Source organism: Bos indicus x Bos taurus, chromosome 13 (assembly GCF_003369695.1).
Source record: "Bos indicus x Bos taurus breed Angus x Brahman F1 hybrid chromosome 13, Bos_hybrid_MaternalHap_v2.0, whole genome shotgun sequence".
Lineage (NCBI taxonomy): Eukaryota > Metazoa > Chordata > Mammalia > Artiodactyla > Bovidae > Bos > Bos indicus x Bos taurus.
Genome location: NC_040088.1, coordinates 52,714,549 through 52,732,276, shown reverse-complemented (window position 1 = coordinate 52,732,276; position 17,728 = coordinate 52,714,549). Strand labels below are relative to the sequence as shown.

At 40.1% G+C, this 17,728-nt stretch overlaps 1 long non-coding RNA gene across 1 annotated transcript; it reads left to right on the top strand.

Moving 5' to 3' along the window:
- The first annotated feature begins 1,978 nt into the window (after window positions 1–1,978).
- On the top strand, window positions 1,979–17,354 carry LOC113903543. The gene is made up of 3 exons (XR_003514170.1): window positions 1,979–2,219; window positions 2,333–2,632; window positions 16,877–17,354. It is a non-coding gene; the product is annotated as an uncharacterized LOC113903543 (long non-coding RNA).
- Window positions 17,355–17,728: the final 374 nt, after the last annotated feature.

Genomic DNA, 17,728 nt, shown 5'->3' with positions numbered 1-17,728 from the left:
AGAAGCAAACTTAATATGCAAGACCCATTCCTTCCTTTAAGGTGACATCTTTCTAAGAAGCCACTCAATTCTTCATTGAAATAAGCATTTCCAGGGTCCAATCCACCTGTCTGCCTTGTTGACTCAGACAAGTCTCCTTGTCAGCGGTGTTCTCAGTCTACACCTGCTGCTGCTAAGTCACTTCAGTCGTGTCCGACTTTGTGCGACCCCATAGGCGGAAGCCCACCAGGCTCCCCCGTCCCTGGGATTCTCCAGGCAAGAACACTGGAGTGGGTTGCCATTTCCTTCTCCAATGCAGGAAAGTGAAAAGTGAAAGTGAAGTCGCTTAGTCATGTCCGACTCTTAGCAACCCCATGGACTGCAGCCTACCAGGCTCCTCCATCCATGGGATTTTCCAGGCAAGAGTGCTGGAGTGGGGTGCCATTGCCTTCTCCGCAGTCTATACCAGCAATGAGCTATAGAGGCCCAGGTTAGCTACAACCAGGCCAGACGGAAGAATAGAAAGAAGATTCTCTTTTGCTGCAACTACTGTTTTGTTAATTTTCATGCCTAGAATTGAGAATCAAGCTTCATTTTGGCATTGTTCTACTGAGTCAAGTAGGTAATTTTATCTGGAAGAACGTTATCTTGATTTTTCTGTGATACTCAGCACATCTATGATCATTTTGAATTTGGGGGAAAAACATGTGTCCCATTAAGAGTTTTCTTTTGCTGAAAGTTGTCCTTGTGCAAAAAGTTTGCCTACCATGCATTTGGAACCAAGTTTCCTTTTCCCATGTTTCTGCTTTCTTAGTTTAGTTCTAATCAACTAGGGAACAAGGAGAGAAACTTTAAAGGCAGAGTTGACTGAAGAGGCTCATTTTTCTCAGAGAGAGAAGACTTAAGGAGTTCATGGACAATAAATATTCCTCTTCAGATCTACTAGAATCTTGACAGGTGAGCTGGTTTCTCACCCTTTTAAAAGTACATGTCATCAACCTGGATGAAAGAATCACAGAATGGGATTTTTGTTCTTGCACGGAGAAAAATGTATCCTAAAAGTCATACAATTTTATCTTTAATTAAGGAGATTTTGTGACTGTTAAGAAGGAAACAATGGCTTGTGGGCACATTAGTTTTCTACAGAAATTGAGAAGATTGTTCTAAAAATAATCACTAGATGATACGTTTGTTCAGCAGGCATCTCCCACATCAGCCCTCCATATCAGTAAGAGTGCCTAGAACACAGTAGATTCTCAAAAAGGCATAAACAAATGCTTGGATAAGTGAATGAATTTCAGGGTTTATGAAGAAATGTAGCTGTTTAAATTTAGGAAGATTCCCAGCCTGGGGTCAGCTCTGAAATCTGGGTTTTTTCCTTACTTCTCCAACCAGAAGCTGGCTAACTAACATCTGGGACCTCAGACAGATCTTTCAAACTCTTGTGGTTTCTCAGGTTTCTTATTTAAAAGGTACGGTTTGGACAAGAAAGCTCTAAGATTACTTTAAGCTCTATGAGGCTAGAATTTTACATTGCAAGGCTTATAGCAGGTACTAATGGCCCCAAATCATCAAATCTGTGCTATTTAAATCCCCCCGTTAAAAAAGGTAATAAAAGCAGATTGCTATCTAGAACAGGGAGCTCAGCTCAGTTCCCTGTGATGACCTAGATGAGTGGGACTGGGGAGGGGAAAGAGGCCCAAGAGGGAGGGGGATATATGTACACATATAGCTGATTCACTTCATTGTAGAGTAGAAGCTAATATAATATTGTTAAACTACATTCCAATTTAAAAAAAAGAAGCAGGTTGCAAATTGCTTCAGGTCCGCTAGGGGGCAGGTATCAAGACACATTAGCAGTTAAGAATGACTAGAAGGAAATGGCAACCCACTCCAGTGTTCTTGCCTGGAGAATCCCAGGGACGGGGGAGCCTGGTGGGCTGCCCTCTATGGGGTCGCACAGAGTCGGACACGACTGAAGCGACTTAGCAGCAGCAGCAGAAATACAAAACAGTACCATGTGAATTACTGTGGCACAGGATTGGAGTTGCGTAACACTTCACATGTAAACATCACAAAATACCTTGTAAGGAGAAAACTCTGACCCTGCTTGGCAGATAAAGAGGACTGCGGTGCATTCCAAGCAAATAACTCTCTTGAAAGCACAGACACTTCACCCAAAGGAGGATTTGAAGTTTCAACATCCTGTGTCTTATCTCTGAACACTGACCATCACTCAGGTGAATTACCGCGCGATGGGACCTGAGAGCTGTTGGGACACCTAGACGTTGTTTCACCCAACAGGTAAGAAAGAATGGGCAACTAACTCTTCTGTTTGACGTTCTTGTCACAGGCAGCCACCCAGCAGGCTGAGGCGCCAAGCAGGTGATGCCCTTCAGGGTGATTTCCTTTTGAAGTGCTCAGAAAGGATTTTTAGAAATCAAAGAAGAAAACATCTTGAAAAAATTGGCTGCTGGTGGTACTGTCTCTTCCAAGTTGACATCATCAATCAACCAACAGTGTAGGAGAACTGTCAAATTCCAGCAGCACGAGGGACAAGAGAAACAGACACCTGGAAAATGGGAAGCCGCTCTACAGCACAGCTGGAGCCGTGGGGCTGTGATTCGCCGGGAGAGAATTTAATGGGGTTCAGGTAGGGGAAGGAGAGAGTGTTGGGGGGGTGGGGAGGGTGGAAACATCAATTAAAGTGTGCCTGATTCATAATTTTCTCCATTTCTCGGCAGAGTAACTTTCTGCCCTGCCTTATGTATTGTGCACGGCTACCTCAGAATTCATTTTTCAGCTGTTATTCATACTTGAGTTGGGTGTTTCTGAATGTATTCTTCCTCACAGTAACTGTTGACAGGTCCAACCCTGTAACCATCTGGCTCCTGAAGTAATGAGACCAAATGAAATGGAGCTTGAAGAAATTAACATTCTTTCCTTAATCTATTAATAACTGAGAAGTGTTGATTTTGGTGACAGCTAGATACTTTATTATGAGGCATATTGGTTAATTAAGAGCATCATAATGAAGGTTATAGGAATGTATATCCCTCCAGAAATATACATATTTTTAATAAGCATAATTTCATTCTTCTCACAGGCTCAAAAAATTTTAAAAAAAGCCAGTTGAAAATGGTATGCACAGAGAAAGTCTCAACAAAGACTAAACAGACAATTTTGAATGTATGTACCATGGTTATTGTTGTCTTACTGTGTTAAGCGTGCCTGTGTATATTAAATACAGATGCTGTGTATCAATAGAAAACAAGTGAAAGTGAAAGTTTTCATTGCTCCGTTATGTCCTACTCTTTGCAATCCCATGGGCTGTAGCCCACCAGGCTCCTCAGGCTCTTCTGTCAAGAATACTGGAGTGGGTAGCCATTCCCTTCTCCAGCGCATCTTCCTGACCCAGGGGTCGAACTTGGGTCTTCTGCATTGCAGGCAGATTCTTTACTGCCTGAGCCACCAGGGAAACCAATTGCAAACAATTACAGGTCTTCCAGTTCTAATCTCCCACGATCCTTCCCCTATCTGTTTATCGCAGATGATGTTTTGCGGCTTTGTTCAGTCTTTACTTGGTGGATGGGTGGAGGAATCACCCACTTTGCTAGAAGTGAAAAATGCACAGATTTTGATATTTAGGTCATCAGTTCAGTTCAGTTGCTCTGTCATGTCCGACTCTTTGTGACCCCATGAATCGCAGCACGATAGGCCTCCCTGCCCATCACCACTTCCGAGTTCACTCAGACTCACGTCCATCGAGTCGGTGATGCCATCCAGCCATCTCATCCTCTGTCGTCCCCTTCTCCTCCTGCCCCCAATCCCTCCCAGCATCAGAGTCTTTTCCAATGAGTCAACTCTTTGCATGAGGTGGCCAAAGTACTGGAGTTTCAGCTTTAGCATCATTCCTTCCAAAGAACACCCAGGGCTGATCTCCTTTAGAATGGACTGGTTGGATCTCCTTGCAGTCCAAGGGACTCTCAAGAGTCTTCTCCAACATCACACTTCAAAAGCATCAATTCTTCGGTGCAAGCTTTCTTCACAGTCCAACTCTCACATCCATACATGAACACTGGAAAAACCATAGCCTTGACTAGACAGACCTTAGTTGGCAAAGTAATGTCTCTGCTTTTCAATATGCTATCTAGGTTGGTCATAACTTTGCTTCCAAGGAGTAAGTGTCTTTTAATTTTATGGCTGCAGTCACCATCTGCAGTGATTTTGGAGCCCCCCAAAATAAAGTCTGACACTGTTTCCCCATCTATTTCCCATGAAGTGATGGGACCAGATGCCATGATCTTTGTTTTCTGAATGTTGAGCTTTAAGCCAACTTTTTCACTCTCCTCTTTCACTTTCATCAAGAGGCTTTTTAGTTCCTCTTCACTTTCTGCCATAAGGGTGGTGTCATCTGCATATCTGAGGTTATTGATGTTTCTCCTGGCAATCTTGATTCCAGCTTATGTTTCTTCCAGTCCAGCGTTTCTCATAATGTACTCTGCATATAAGTTAAATAAGCAGGGTGACAATATACAGCCTTGACATACTCCTTTTCCTATTTGGAACCAGTCTGTTGTTCCATGTCCAGTTCCAACTGTCGCTTCCTGACCTGCATATAGGTTTCTTAAGAGGCAGGTCAGGTGGTCTGATATTCCCATCTCTTTCAGAATCTTCTACAGTTTATTGTGATCCACACAGTCAAAGGCTTTGGCATAGTCAGTAAAGCAGATGTTTTTCTGAAACTCTCTTGCTTTTTGATGATCCAGCAGATGTTGGCAATTTGATCTCTGGTTCCTCTGCCTTTCCTAAAACCAGCTCGAACATCTGGAAGTTCACAGTTCGTGTATTGCTGAAGCCTGGCTTGGAGAATTTTGAGCATTACTTTACTAGCATGTGAGATGAGTGCAATTGTGCAGTAGTTTGAGCATTCTTTGGCATTGCCTTTCTTTGGGATTGGAATGAAAAATGACCTTTTCCAGTCCTGTGGCCACTGCTGAGTTTTCCAAATTTTCTGGCATATTGAGTGCAGCACTTTCACAACATCATCTTTCAGGATCTGGAATAGCTCAACTGGAATTCCATCACCTCCACTAGCTTTGTTCATAGTGATGCTTTCTAAGGCCCACTTGACTTCACATTCCAGGATGTCTGGCTCTAGATGAGTGATCACACCATCGTGATTATCTGGGTCATGAAGATCTTTTTTGTACAGTTCTTCTGTGTATTCTTGCCACCTCTTCCTAATATCTTCTGCTTCTGTTAGGTCCATACCATTTCTGTCCTTTATTGAGCCCATCTTTGCATGAAATGTTCCCTTGGTATCTCTAATTTTCTTGAAGAGATCTCTTTCCCATTCTGTTGTTTTCCTCTATTTCTTTGCATTGATCGCTGAGGAAGGCTTTCTTTTCTCTCCTTGCTATTCTTTGGAACTCTGCATTCAGATGTTTATATCTTTCCTTTTCTCCTTTGCTTTTCACTTCACTTCTTTTCATAGCTATTTGTAAGGGCTCCCCAGGCAGCCATTTTGCTTTTTTGCATTTCTTTCCCATGGGGATGGTCTTGATCCCTGTCTCCTGTATAATGTCATGAACCTCCATCCGTAGTTCATCAGGCACTCTATCTATCAGATCTAGGCCCTTAAATCTATTTCTCACTTCCACTGTATAATCATAAGGGATTTGATTTAGGTCATACCTGAATGGTCTAGTGGTTTTCCCTACTGTCTTCAATTTAAGGCTGAATTTGGCAATAAGGAGTTCATGGTCTGAGCCACAGTCAGCTCCTGGTCTTGTTTTTGCTGACTATAGAGCTTCTCCATCTTTGGCTGCAAAGAATATAATCAATCTGGTTTTGGTGTTGACCATCTGGTAATGTCCATGTGTAGAGTCTTCTCTTGTGTTGTTGGAAGAGGGTGTTTGCTATGATCAGTGTGTTCTCTTGGCAAAATTCTATTAGCCTTTGCCCTGTTTCATTCCATATTCCAAGGACAAATTTGCCTGTTACTCCAGGTGTTTCTTGACTTCCTACTTTTGCATTCCAGTCCCCTATAATGAAAAGGACATCTTTTTTGGGTGTGAGTTCTAAAAGGTCTTGTAGGTCTTCATAGAACTGTCAACTTCAGCTTCTTCAGCGTTACTGGTTGGAGCATAGACTTGGATTACTGTGATATTAAATGGTTTGCCTTGGACACTAACAGAGATCATTCTGCCATTTTTCAGATTGCATCCAAGTACTGCAGTTCAGACTCTTTCGTTGACCATGATGGCTAGTCAATTTCTTCTAAGGGATTCCTGCCCACAGTAGTAGATATAATGGTCATCTGAGTTAAATTCACCCATTCCAGTCCATTTTAGTTCACTGATTCCTAGAATGTCGATGTTCACTCTTGCCATCTACTGTTTCAGTTCAGTTTAGTCACTCAGTCGTGTCCAGCTCTTTGTGACCCCATGAATCGCAGCACTTCAGGCCTCCCTGTCCATCACCAACTCCCAGAGTTCACTCAAACTCACATCCATCGAGTCGGTGATGCCATCCAGCCATCACATTCTCTGTTGTCCCCTTCTCCTCCTGCCCCCAATCCCTCCCAGCATCAGAGTCTTTTCCAATGAATCAACTCTTCGCATGAGGTGGCCAAAGTACACTACTATACTGTTCATGGGGTTCTCAAGGCAAGAATACTGAAGTGGTTTGCCATTCCCTTCCATTTAGGTCACAGATGATGTTATTTTGTCGCTCTTCTCTGACGTTTGCAAAAGTTTTCCTTTTGCAGGTAAAAATTTTACAAAAACTTGACCTTGCACAGACTTTATACTAATAAGAGATTGCTTCTTTTCTTTTTTTCTCACATGGAGCTCAGAGAAGGTGTTGCTGTGTTGAGATTCAGTCTCAGTTAGTTCAGAAAAAAGATCTCGTCAAGAAATATTTTTCCTGTTTACCATCTTTGTTTCATTTTAGTTAACACATGCATGCATTTTTTAGGGGGAAGCTGAGTATCTTTTTTTTTCCTGACTAGTATCCCATTTTGAAAAAACACCTACACGTGAATTCCCAAGGTTTTCTCTACTGAGTATGAAATGATTTGTGTGTGTTTTCCTTGCACAAATGTGCTGCACTATTTCCTTCTCATTTTCCTTTTCATCTTGCCATTGTATTTTCACTAGCTAGCCAAGAAATTCCTGTGAGATAGTTGACTTGTCTTTATTGCTCTTTCTCTCACGGGACATAACATACAAGCCTGAGTAGAAACATAATGATCTAAAAATCTAGATAAGGGACTTCCCTGTGGTCCAGTGGCTAAGACTCCTTGTTCCCAATGGAGAGGGGCCAGGCTCAGTCCCTGGTCAGGGAACTAGATATTGCATCCTGCAAGTGAAGATCCTACATGCCACAACTAAAACATGGCTCAGCCAAAAACAAATAAATAAAAGTCTAGATAATTCAGGCAAAAAAATGATTAATGACAATCAGAGGTGCATTTTCCTACTTTTGGCCTCAATTACCCAGTTTGGTTGTCAAAGCTGAAAAACAACTAAACCAGAACCAGATCTTTCTTTTTGTTAAGATTTTTTTTTTTTGATGTGGACCATTTTTAAAGTCTTTATTTAATTTGTTATAATATTGCTTCTATTTTATGTTGCAGTGTTTTCCCTGCAAGGTATGTGGGATCTTAGCTTCCTCAACCAGCGATCAAACCCACAACCCCTGCATTGGAAGGTGAAGTTTTACCCACTGGACCATCAGAGGAGTCCCAGGCCCAGATAGTTAATGTAAATATTGCCTTTCTGAACAGAAACTCTTGGTTTCCCCATCCTCTTTGCTGTGTTCGGCTCCATTTAAGTTCTACCTTTTTATTACATTTTCTGACACCTACTCTCCACTTTTTCCCCATCCTGTGTATTGTTGATGCCAGACGTGTGTCAGCACCTTTGTAAACAGTGCTCTCAACATTAGACTCAGGAGGCATGTGGGGAGCATACTTCTCATTCTGTGATAAGCGTTCAGTTTGTCTCTGATGAATACTACTTATTCCTGTTTGTTTGGAGAAGTAGTTTTATTTTTCCAAAATACAGTTAAATCACATTAATAAGCAGAATATTAGAATTCACTTCCGCCATACAACACTTTGGCTGGCCTTCTGCAATTCCCAGCCAGGGCCCTGCATATCAGGATGACCAGACTGAGGACCTGGAAACAGACTCAAGGCCATTTTGAGGTCTGGCAGTCCTTATCTGCTGTGGTCACAGTGAGGCTTGAGTCCAAAATCAGGACAGAGAAGTCTCCAACTCACAGTCTGAGCTAGAGGCCAGAAAACTTGTATGGCAAAGTCAAGACTCATGACGGCTGGGTCAGGGTCATTCTGAGTATATTTGGCACCCAGAATTGGAATAACAGTACTCAGTTATTATTTCCAAAGACTGAGAAAAAGAAAAATAAAGAAAGAAAATTTTGTTTGAGAAACCTCTGTCTATGACAGAGAGTGGACCCAGGAAATGATTAAAGGCTGATTTTCTATGTCTTAGTTACACTGTTTGAGCTTATTTTAGCCTCTTTTAAATAGATCCATCATTTTCACAAAAATACTGTTAATAAGAGGGCATAAAAGTTCAGCATCAGGCATAGCTTACTGTATCTAGGATTTTTTCCAGCCTTTTCCCTTTGATTTTCCCATCATTGCCAGAAAAAAAAAAAAAAAAAAAAACTTATTTTAGCTGTCTTGGCTCTCCTATCGCCTAGCTTTCTCTCTTGCCCTGAGCTTCTGCCTTCTTTCTTCAGTTTTCTTTGTCCAGATAATCCATTTGGACACTCTTCTCTGGCTTGAAATGTCAGACTACCTCTTATTCAATATTTCATTATTTTCTTCTAGCACCATACGTACTATAACTAAGGGTGAGAAATGTGTCTGCTATAGAATTCAGCTTGCAAAGATTTATACCTACCCCACCAGTTAGTAGAGTCAGATTGCACTCTCTATATATCTGTTTTAATTCCTGACTTAATGCTTTACAGTTTGTTTAGTCATTCAAGAATACAAGAACTGTGTAGAGATCATAAGGCTTTTATATGACTTGAAGATGCCTTGGGACAAATGGTAAAACACCGATATATTCTTATACATGTTTTCTTATTGCAAAAGGTGAAGTAGAAACATTAGGTCATTCCATTTTGATACAGGTTAAATACTCTAAATGGAAGTATGCTAATATTAGAGGTAGAGACTTAGAATCTTGTATAATATAAAATAGAATGATGGTTAAGTGAAGCCCATAAAACTTGCCAAATTCAAACCAAGAAATAGAGACAAAAGTATTTAGTACCAAATTTATGACTATAGAGGCACATGGGTTTATTATAACTGGAGCCAAATAATTATTGGAGAATTAGAAAGACATTTCTTAAACCAATGCTATCTAAGATGCCTAAAAACAGTATTAAAACTATTTAAACTTAGATAAATTAAGTTTCTGTGCTATACTACATTACATTTTTCTCAAAGCATTTTGCTCTTATAAAACAAAGAATATATTCTAATAGTATAAATTTATAATTCAAGCTGCAGAAGGAATAACTAGCACTGGCAGGACACTAATTCACTCAATGGCTAGATTATTTTTTCTTATGTTTTGCTTTTTACACAATGGAATATATATTAGCTAATTGAAATATGGGAAACCAACAAGGATAGCAAATATGTTTTAACAGACACTATTTTTAAACACTTGATTTAAATTGAATTATAAGTAATGTTAAGGTAAACATCCATTTTAATATTTGTGATTTTTCTATGTATTATGAAGAGTTTAAGTGGAGAAAATAATTTTCCTCTCATTAGCAAGTTATTTCCCCTAAAATCTTGTTTTACTATGAATCTACCTGGTGTGCCCTTCTTTCATAAAGTTACTCTTTGGTTCAATTCCTTCAACTTCAAATGAATGAAGAAGTATTATTTCCAGAGTCAATCAGGCTTTGTTTTACTTAAACTCTTATGATGTAAAGAACCACTTATCTACTTTTATTTAATTGCTTTACAATGTTGTGTTAGTTTCTGCTGTACAGTGAAGTGAATCATTTATGCACATAAATATATCCTTTCTGTTTTGGATTTCCTTCTCATTTAGGTCACCACAGAGCATTAAGTAGAATTACCTTTGCTATACAGCAGCTGCTACTGCTGCTGCTGCTAAGTCACTTCAGTCATGTCCGACTCTGTGCAACCCCATAGACGGCAGCCCACCAGGCTCCCCTGCCCCAGGGATTCTCCAGGAAAGAACACTGGAGTGGGTTGCCATTTAGAGAACCATTTTATTTTATTCTCCAAAGAAATATCAGAAGTATCACATCTTATACTAACATATATAAGTCTTATGTGTCAGGATTAAATTAGGGGGAAAATCATAAAGATGCTACCAGAAAACTACTAGAGCTTATCAATGAAATCAGTAGAGATGCAAGATATAAAATTAATCTTCAGAAATCTGTTGCATTCTATATACTAACAATAAAATATCAGAAAAAGAAAATAAGGGAACAGTCCCATTTGCCATCACATCAGAAAGAATAAAATACCTAGAAATAAGTTGACCTAAGGACCTCCCCAATTTCATATGAATTTCTCTTTTGTACCACCCTAACTCAGAAACATACAGCCAAGAGGATTCTGGGAACTGTAGTTCAACTTAGCCCTGTTGCTACAGTACAGACCACCATGGTCATGTAACTCTATTTGGTTTACTGAATTTATGTTAAGTTATTATGGGAGACAGAAAATACATAGTATACACAGCCCATGTTTACGAGGAGGATGTCATCTCAAAGCAAGGATAAAATGGCCCACTCAGCAGTGCAAGGTGGCAATCCACAGAGTGTCAGAACATATGCTCAAGCCAAAAATTGAAAATGCTGGAAAAACAAAAACTGTCCTGGAAAGAATACTTTTCATATCAGTTCTGTTTCATATTCTCTACTTCCATTCTCTTAATAGCTTTTTTAAAAAATTCCTATGTAGGAAAAAATAGAGAAAGGCTATAACATGCACAAAAAGATCTGAAATAGCTTGCCTGGTTTCATTCATTAGAACTAAAGAATTCATAAATGTTTATGGTCTCAGAATAACCTTTGCTATATCACATTTACAGAACATATGCTTTCTGAGCAAATGTGAACCCATTTTGTTGAAAGAATAATGTCTTTTCTAAGTTTGAAACCTTTCCATTGGTATCCAAGAGAAACAGACTAGGAACTATAGAGTAACCTACACAGAAATCTGTTCAATTTACCAGATGTTAATTTCCAATGCTCTCCTTTCTTACAAGCACCTCAAGGGAGAGAGGCACCTCCTTTGAGAGAGAAGCAGAAGAGAAAAGATCAGTTTGAATGCTAATGAGGCTGCATAGAGAGACCTTTACCTTTCTCACACAAAGGGACAGACAGCCATTTCGGTGTCAGTTTACAGCAACCGTTAGCTATGATAGGAATTATAGGTCCATCAGGGGGAGACTATACCCCAGTGCATTAGGTATTAAAGGTTTCCTTTTTTGAGCTTCACTATTACTACAAAATACAGTGCTGATGGGAGGGAGACACATGCTTCAGAGAGCAGATCTCATGGGATGGAGTATTAATTCCATCCCATGAGCTAGCTTCCAATTCCTGCACATATGGAAAAAGAAAGAGTGTTGCTGTACTTTCATGTAGACTGGTCCCCTCTCTACTGTGTCCTCTTCATCACTATGATTCTCATTCTCTCCTCTTATCCCCTTCCACACAAGGATCACCCCTACAGTTCTAGATAAGCCCCCAAGACCAGACCTAGCACATCTGATGTGGGCTGTAATGGATTGTTCTCTGTTCCTAAGAAAAGGAGCTTCGAGGATGTTTTGGTAGATCGGAGCCTGGGAGAAGAATGACCTCCGAATCTTTCCACTTTTGGACTACTCTTTGACAGAGCCAATAAGTCTTAGCATTATACTTTATTTGCATTGGGGAATTGGTTGATGCTTATTTATCACAATGTGGAGATCAGTTTGGGAGCATTTCCAAATGACACTCAGGAGAACCGAAGTGATCTTTTCTCTCTGGAGGCCTGAAGGGAGAGTTCAAAGTTAGCACCTCTTATGTAACCACCACCCAGGAACCTTGTGGGAAGCGAAGGTGGTGAACTATTTTGATACAAAGAGAACTTTAGGATGGGAAGTTTATACCTTCTGGAATTGTTTTACCAAGCAAAACCATTCTCTTTTTTCTCCTTAATCTCAAAGTAAATGTCTCTGGGATAAGTGATGTACAGTAATAACGAAGAGGGATCAGCCAGAGAGAGGGTATCAGAGAGACAGTCAGAACTCACAGAATTAATTGGGAGCACAGAGGCCTGAAACATCTGTACAAAAAAAAAAAAAAAACCCCAAACAAATATGTGTTTACTGCTATAAAGCTATTAGGCTCTCTGACAGAGGGTTTTACTAACTGGTGTATTAAGGGCTGTGTCTGGCTGTGCATTTTGCTGTGTTCCCATTGGCTAACATTTTTTTTTAAAGCTGCTTTGTGTTCTTGAGTCTGTTCTTTCCAAGACCATCAAAAATAAAGGCATATGATCTAAACAAATGAAAGCTGTAGCTCAGATTTGGGAGTGATCTCATGGGGACAGGCACGCATTCTGAATCCAGAAAATTCTGTTTCCAAAGGTCAGAAAAGAGATGCATATTTATGTGGCGTGCAGTCATGGGTGTCTATAAATATATAAATGCCATAAATATATTTTATAGGAAGAGAGGGATTGTTTTCCATATAGTAATTTCCATCTTAGTATCTTTCACTATTACTAGTTCAATATTCATAGTGCTTCCTGTATTAGGGTTGCAGTCGGCTAGAAACCTTTACATCTCTATCATATGCTGATGTACAGCTCGAAGAGGCACCAACAGTCAATAGATATTTCTTTTCTAGTTATTCTTTATGAATTAATATCATTCATGTTGAGCCTCAGGTAGACTTCCCATAGTTCTAATCTCCACAGAGACAGGGACAAGTTGTAGGCTGTACTTCTACATAACCCATTTTACAGCCCAAGTTTATGTAAGGTTGCCATCTCCTTCTTTAATCTGCTAAACCTTTTATTCATTTTTGTCTTATAAGATGGATTTCCAACCACCTTTCTAATTCTTCTTTAGATTCTTCACCTCCTCATTTAGTCAGGAAACCGAATCAAAATCAGTGCTTTAAAATGAGTCAGAATAAGGATGAATATAAAAAAAGAGTCAACCCTATAGTGACTTTAAAGATTCACCTATCATTACAGAAAGAATTTTTATATCTGGTAAGAGAATAGTCTAGAGCCCTACGTGCAAATTGACAGATTGCAATCTGAATCCAGACTTTTTTTTTTTTTAGGGTACTAGTATTTTTTCAAAATAAAAGTTGAATTTTGGTGTGTATCAGTGGAGTATGCATGCATGCATGCTAAGTCACTTGAGTCAACTTGTCTGACTCTGTGTGACCCCATGAACTGTAGCCCACCAGGCTCCTCTGTCCATGGGATTCTGCAGGTGAGAATACTGGAGTGGGATGCCATGGCCTCCTCCAAGCGATCTTTTGGAGCCATGTCTCCTGCCTTGGTAGGAGAGTTCTCTTGTATCTCCTGCATTGGCAGGAGAGATCTTTACCACTCGTGCGACTTGGAAAGCCCTCAGTATACATACTCTCCCAATCACCATAAGGTTCATTTTCCCTCATTTTCCTATACCTCATCTAACCCACAGATTTATATGTCAATTGCCTCCTCTCGGCTCTCAGTTGTATATCCTAACAACACAGATACAATATTGACTCATGTTCAACTGTGTTCTTCATGAATGTTTTTTAAGTCACATGTACTAGCCAGTCATGATTCTTCTTTAACCTAACTCTTTCACTCTGTATTTGTCTGCTTAGGCTGCCATAACAAAATACCACAGGCTGGTGATTTAAACGACAGACATTTATATTCTCAGAGTTTAGGAGTTGGGAAGTTCATGGCCAAGGTGCTGGTCAGTTTGGTTTCTGGTGAGAGGTCTCCTCCTGGCTTGTAGATGGCCACCTGTTTGCTGTGTCCTCACGTGGCCTTTCCTCTGTGCTTGTGAAGAGAATGAACCCTCTGGTTACTTTTCCTCTTCTTATAAGGATATCAGTCTCATCAGATGAGGATATCAAACTTGGGATCCCATGGAACCTCAGTGACCTCCCTCAAAGTCCTGTCTCTAAACACAGGTTAGGGTTTCTACATAGAAATTTTGAAAGGGACACAGTTCAGTCCATAACACTATCTATGAAGCATCAAGACTATTCTCTTTGGGGTACCATCTAGGTCATGGACAGATGTGCTGCAAATAAAGAGTTTGCTTGGATCACCATGACCAAAGAAAGTCCTTGAACTGTGGACAGAGAGGGGGCTAGAAATACTAAGAGATCAACAGGGAAATTCTTCCTGAAATGTCTATGCTCGCTCTTTGGTTCCCCTCTAGGATAGTTTGAATTACTGTTCAGCAAATATACAAGCCCAGTTTCCCCAAGAAGGGGTAGAATATGCTGTCCTGCCCACTGTGTTTGCTTTAGCAATGGGATATTAGCAGACGTGATATAAGTAGAGTTAGAAACATGATTGTGCAGAGAGGCCTAGCTTCTCCTGTTTCAGCCACTGCCAAGAGGTGAACATGGTGGACCAAAGAGGACGGGATATGTGTGGACCAGACCTGGGCTCAACCTTCCTCTTAGAGTCAAAGTCAACCAAGCCTACCCTTGATCAACTAGATCCCAAATGACCAAACACTCTAAGCTTTAAATAAAGGATAATTATGTGTCACTGAGTTTTGTTTGTTTTGAAGTGTGGGAGGGCATGTCTTTTTTCTTGTTTAGTCACTAAGTTGTGTCCACCTCTTTTGTGACCCCATGGACTGTAGCCCACTAGGCTTCTCTGTCCATGGGATTTCCTAGGCAAGAATACTGGACTGGGTTGCCATTTCCTCCTCCGGGGCATCTTCCCAACCCAGGGACTGAACTGTGTCTCCTGCATTGGCAGGCAGATCCTTTACCACTGAGCCACCAGGGAAATCCTTGTCTTTTTTTAGGCAGTAGTAATTAGCTAAGATGGATGTCAGTAGCCTCAAGTGGGATCCTTTCATAAAAAAAATAAACCTAAAATACATGGCATAGGCTTAGGGTGTAAGCAGCAGGGGGTAAGAAAACTGTTATAAAAGAGCAGACGAGTAGTAAGAAAACCTATAGGAATGTGAGTAAATGATCATCTACAGTTGACTCTTGAACAACTCAGGGTTCGGGAATGCCAACCCCATGTGCAGCAGAATATCCGCATATAAATTTGTAGTTGGCCCTACATATATCTTGTTCTGCATCACAGACTGAGTAGTACTGTAGTATTTATTTTTTAAAAATCAAGCATGAAGTGGACCCACACAGTTCAAACTCATGTTGTTCAAGGGTCAACTATATATAATATAGCAGCACAACTCTGGTTAAAGTCACCTGCAATAATCTAGAAAACAGCAATTACACAGGATGAACTTTTCTTGTATGAGATTTTCAGATTAAAATCTCCAGTTTGGGGCCAGTTTGTTAACAGAAATAGCTAAGTTAATATATTATTGGATAAATAATAGATAGCTCTGTGGTTTGGTTGGCAAAATCATTTTTCTCCAATAGTGTTAACAAGGTACTATTTTTGTTTTTTCTATGTTGATATGTATCAAATACAGAGAAAGGGAAAGTATGAGCTCACCTCCAATAAACGACGTGTTTCTTCTGAGAACTTAAAACATTTTCAACCCAAAGTCAAAATGAAGTGACGAGGTACAACTCCAGAAACACACAAAATAATACAAAGCTTAAAAACAGGCAATAGGGTTTACACTAAATACTTTTGTAGTGCCCTTTAAGGTAGAAGGTTCTAGACTCAGCTTCAACTCTCTCTGGAAAGATCCAGAAAACCATGGATTTATTTATCATGTCAGAGTTGTTGATCTTGAGGAGCACCATAACCTTACTATAAACCTGGAAGCAAAAATGTATGGACTTCCCTGGTGGTCCATTGTTTAAGAATCCGCCTTTCAATGCAGGAGGTGTGGGTTCAATCCCTGGTCAGGGAACTGAGATCCACATGCCTTGAAGGAACTATAAGTCCTTGTGCCAGGACTAAAGAGCTCAAGGAAAGATCCCACATGCTGCAACTAAGATCTGATGCAGCCAAATAGTGATTAAAAAAAAAAAAAATCTGTTTAAACTGGGGAGAGTGACAAACACTGGTTGATAGAGAATTTGAATCTTAAGTAGGAGAGAGCAGTAACTCTCAAGTGAGTTTTCATGCCCATAGGATTCAAATTCCAAGACAAAGGGCCCTAGACATGTGATTGCAAACTCACGATTCACTGACTAAAATGCAGAGGATCTCATAAGGTTCCTTGAGAGAGGGTCCAACAGAAAATAAGAAAGTTACCGTAATCCTGGAGGTGGGAAAATTCTAAAAACAAAAAACAACAACAACAACAGGGGGAAATACTGTAGAAACTTTTAATCAGAAAGCTTAACCCTGGACTCTTGCAAAATGATAGAACTATTTAACAGATGGTATGTGTGAACTTAAAAGAGAAAACAATCATTGCCAGGCTTGGGAAGTTAGGTGATATCAATCATTTTATGCTTTTAAAAATACTACATTTCATAGAATGTTAGCAACTATTGATTATAAGAAGCATCATTATTTTATATGACATAAAGAAAGAAAAACACTGCCATCACTGAACTATAACAGGCCATCTACTCTAAGATTCATGCAAATTTCAAATAAGTTTAAATGCGAAATAAATGTGCATCCCAAAGCAAGAGGAATATGACATTGTTGTTTCTTTTTCAGGTGACTCCTCCTTGGAGGTTTCCAGAGGAACAGTGGAAGGATAGAGGAAGGACAAAATCATTTCTTCTTCTTCTTGTTTCCTATTCTTTTCATCATTCCTCTGGCAACACTACTCCTCAATCCATGATCAGCATACTGTACCTGTAGTAGCAACTGTTTTGAGTATGCAGGTCTATAACATTTTCATAAGCAGAATCACTGGTTCTCTCAGAGCACCAGCCAGGTGACATTCCCTTCTTAAAAGTCTCAGCATCAGTTCCATGGGGACCTCGTCGTTTGTTCATAGTAATTCCAATCTCATCGCTCGTTGTCTCCTAGCCCTAGAGGTGGTAGTTGATCCTATAGCTATTTGCTACTTGGTGATATTAAGTGGTCAATAGTTGCCTTTTCTACTCTCCAGTACTTAGTTAATAATAATTTCTAAATTAATTTTTATTAGAGTATAGTTGCTTTACAATGTTGCATTAGTTTCTGTGAGGTGTGCTTAGTTACTCAGTCATGTCCAACTCTTTGGGACTCCATGGACTGCAGCCTGCCAGGCTCCTCTGTCCATGGAGAATCTCCAGGCAAGAATACTAGAACTGGGTTGCTATGCCCTCCTCCAGGGGATCTTCCCAAGCCAGGGATTGAACCCAGGTCTCCCACTTTGCAGGCAGATTCTTTACCTACCAACTGAGCCAGCAGGGAAGCCCATGCTAGTTTCTGCTGTACAGCAAAGTGAATCAACTATATGTATGCATATACCCCCTCCCTTTTGGATTTCCTTCCCATTTAGGTCAGCATAGAACACTGAGTACAGTTTCCTGCACTATATAGTAGGTTCTCATTAGTTGTCTATTTTGTACAAAATAT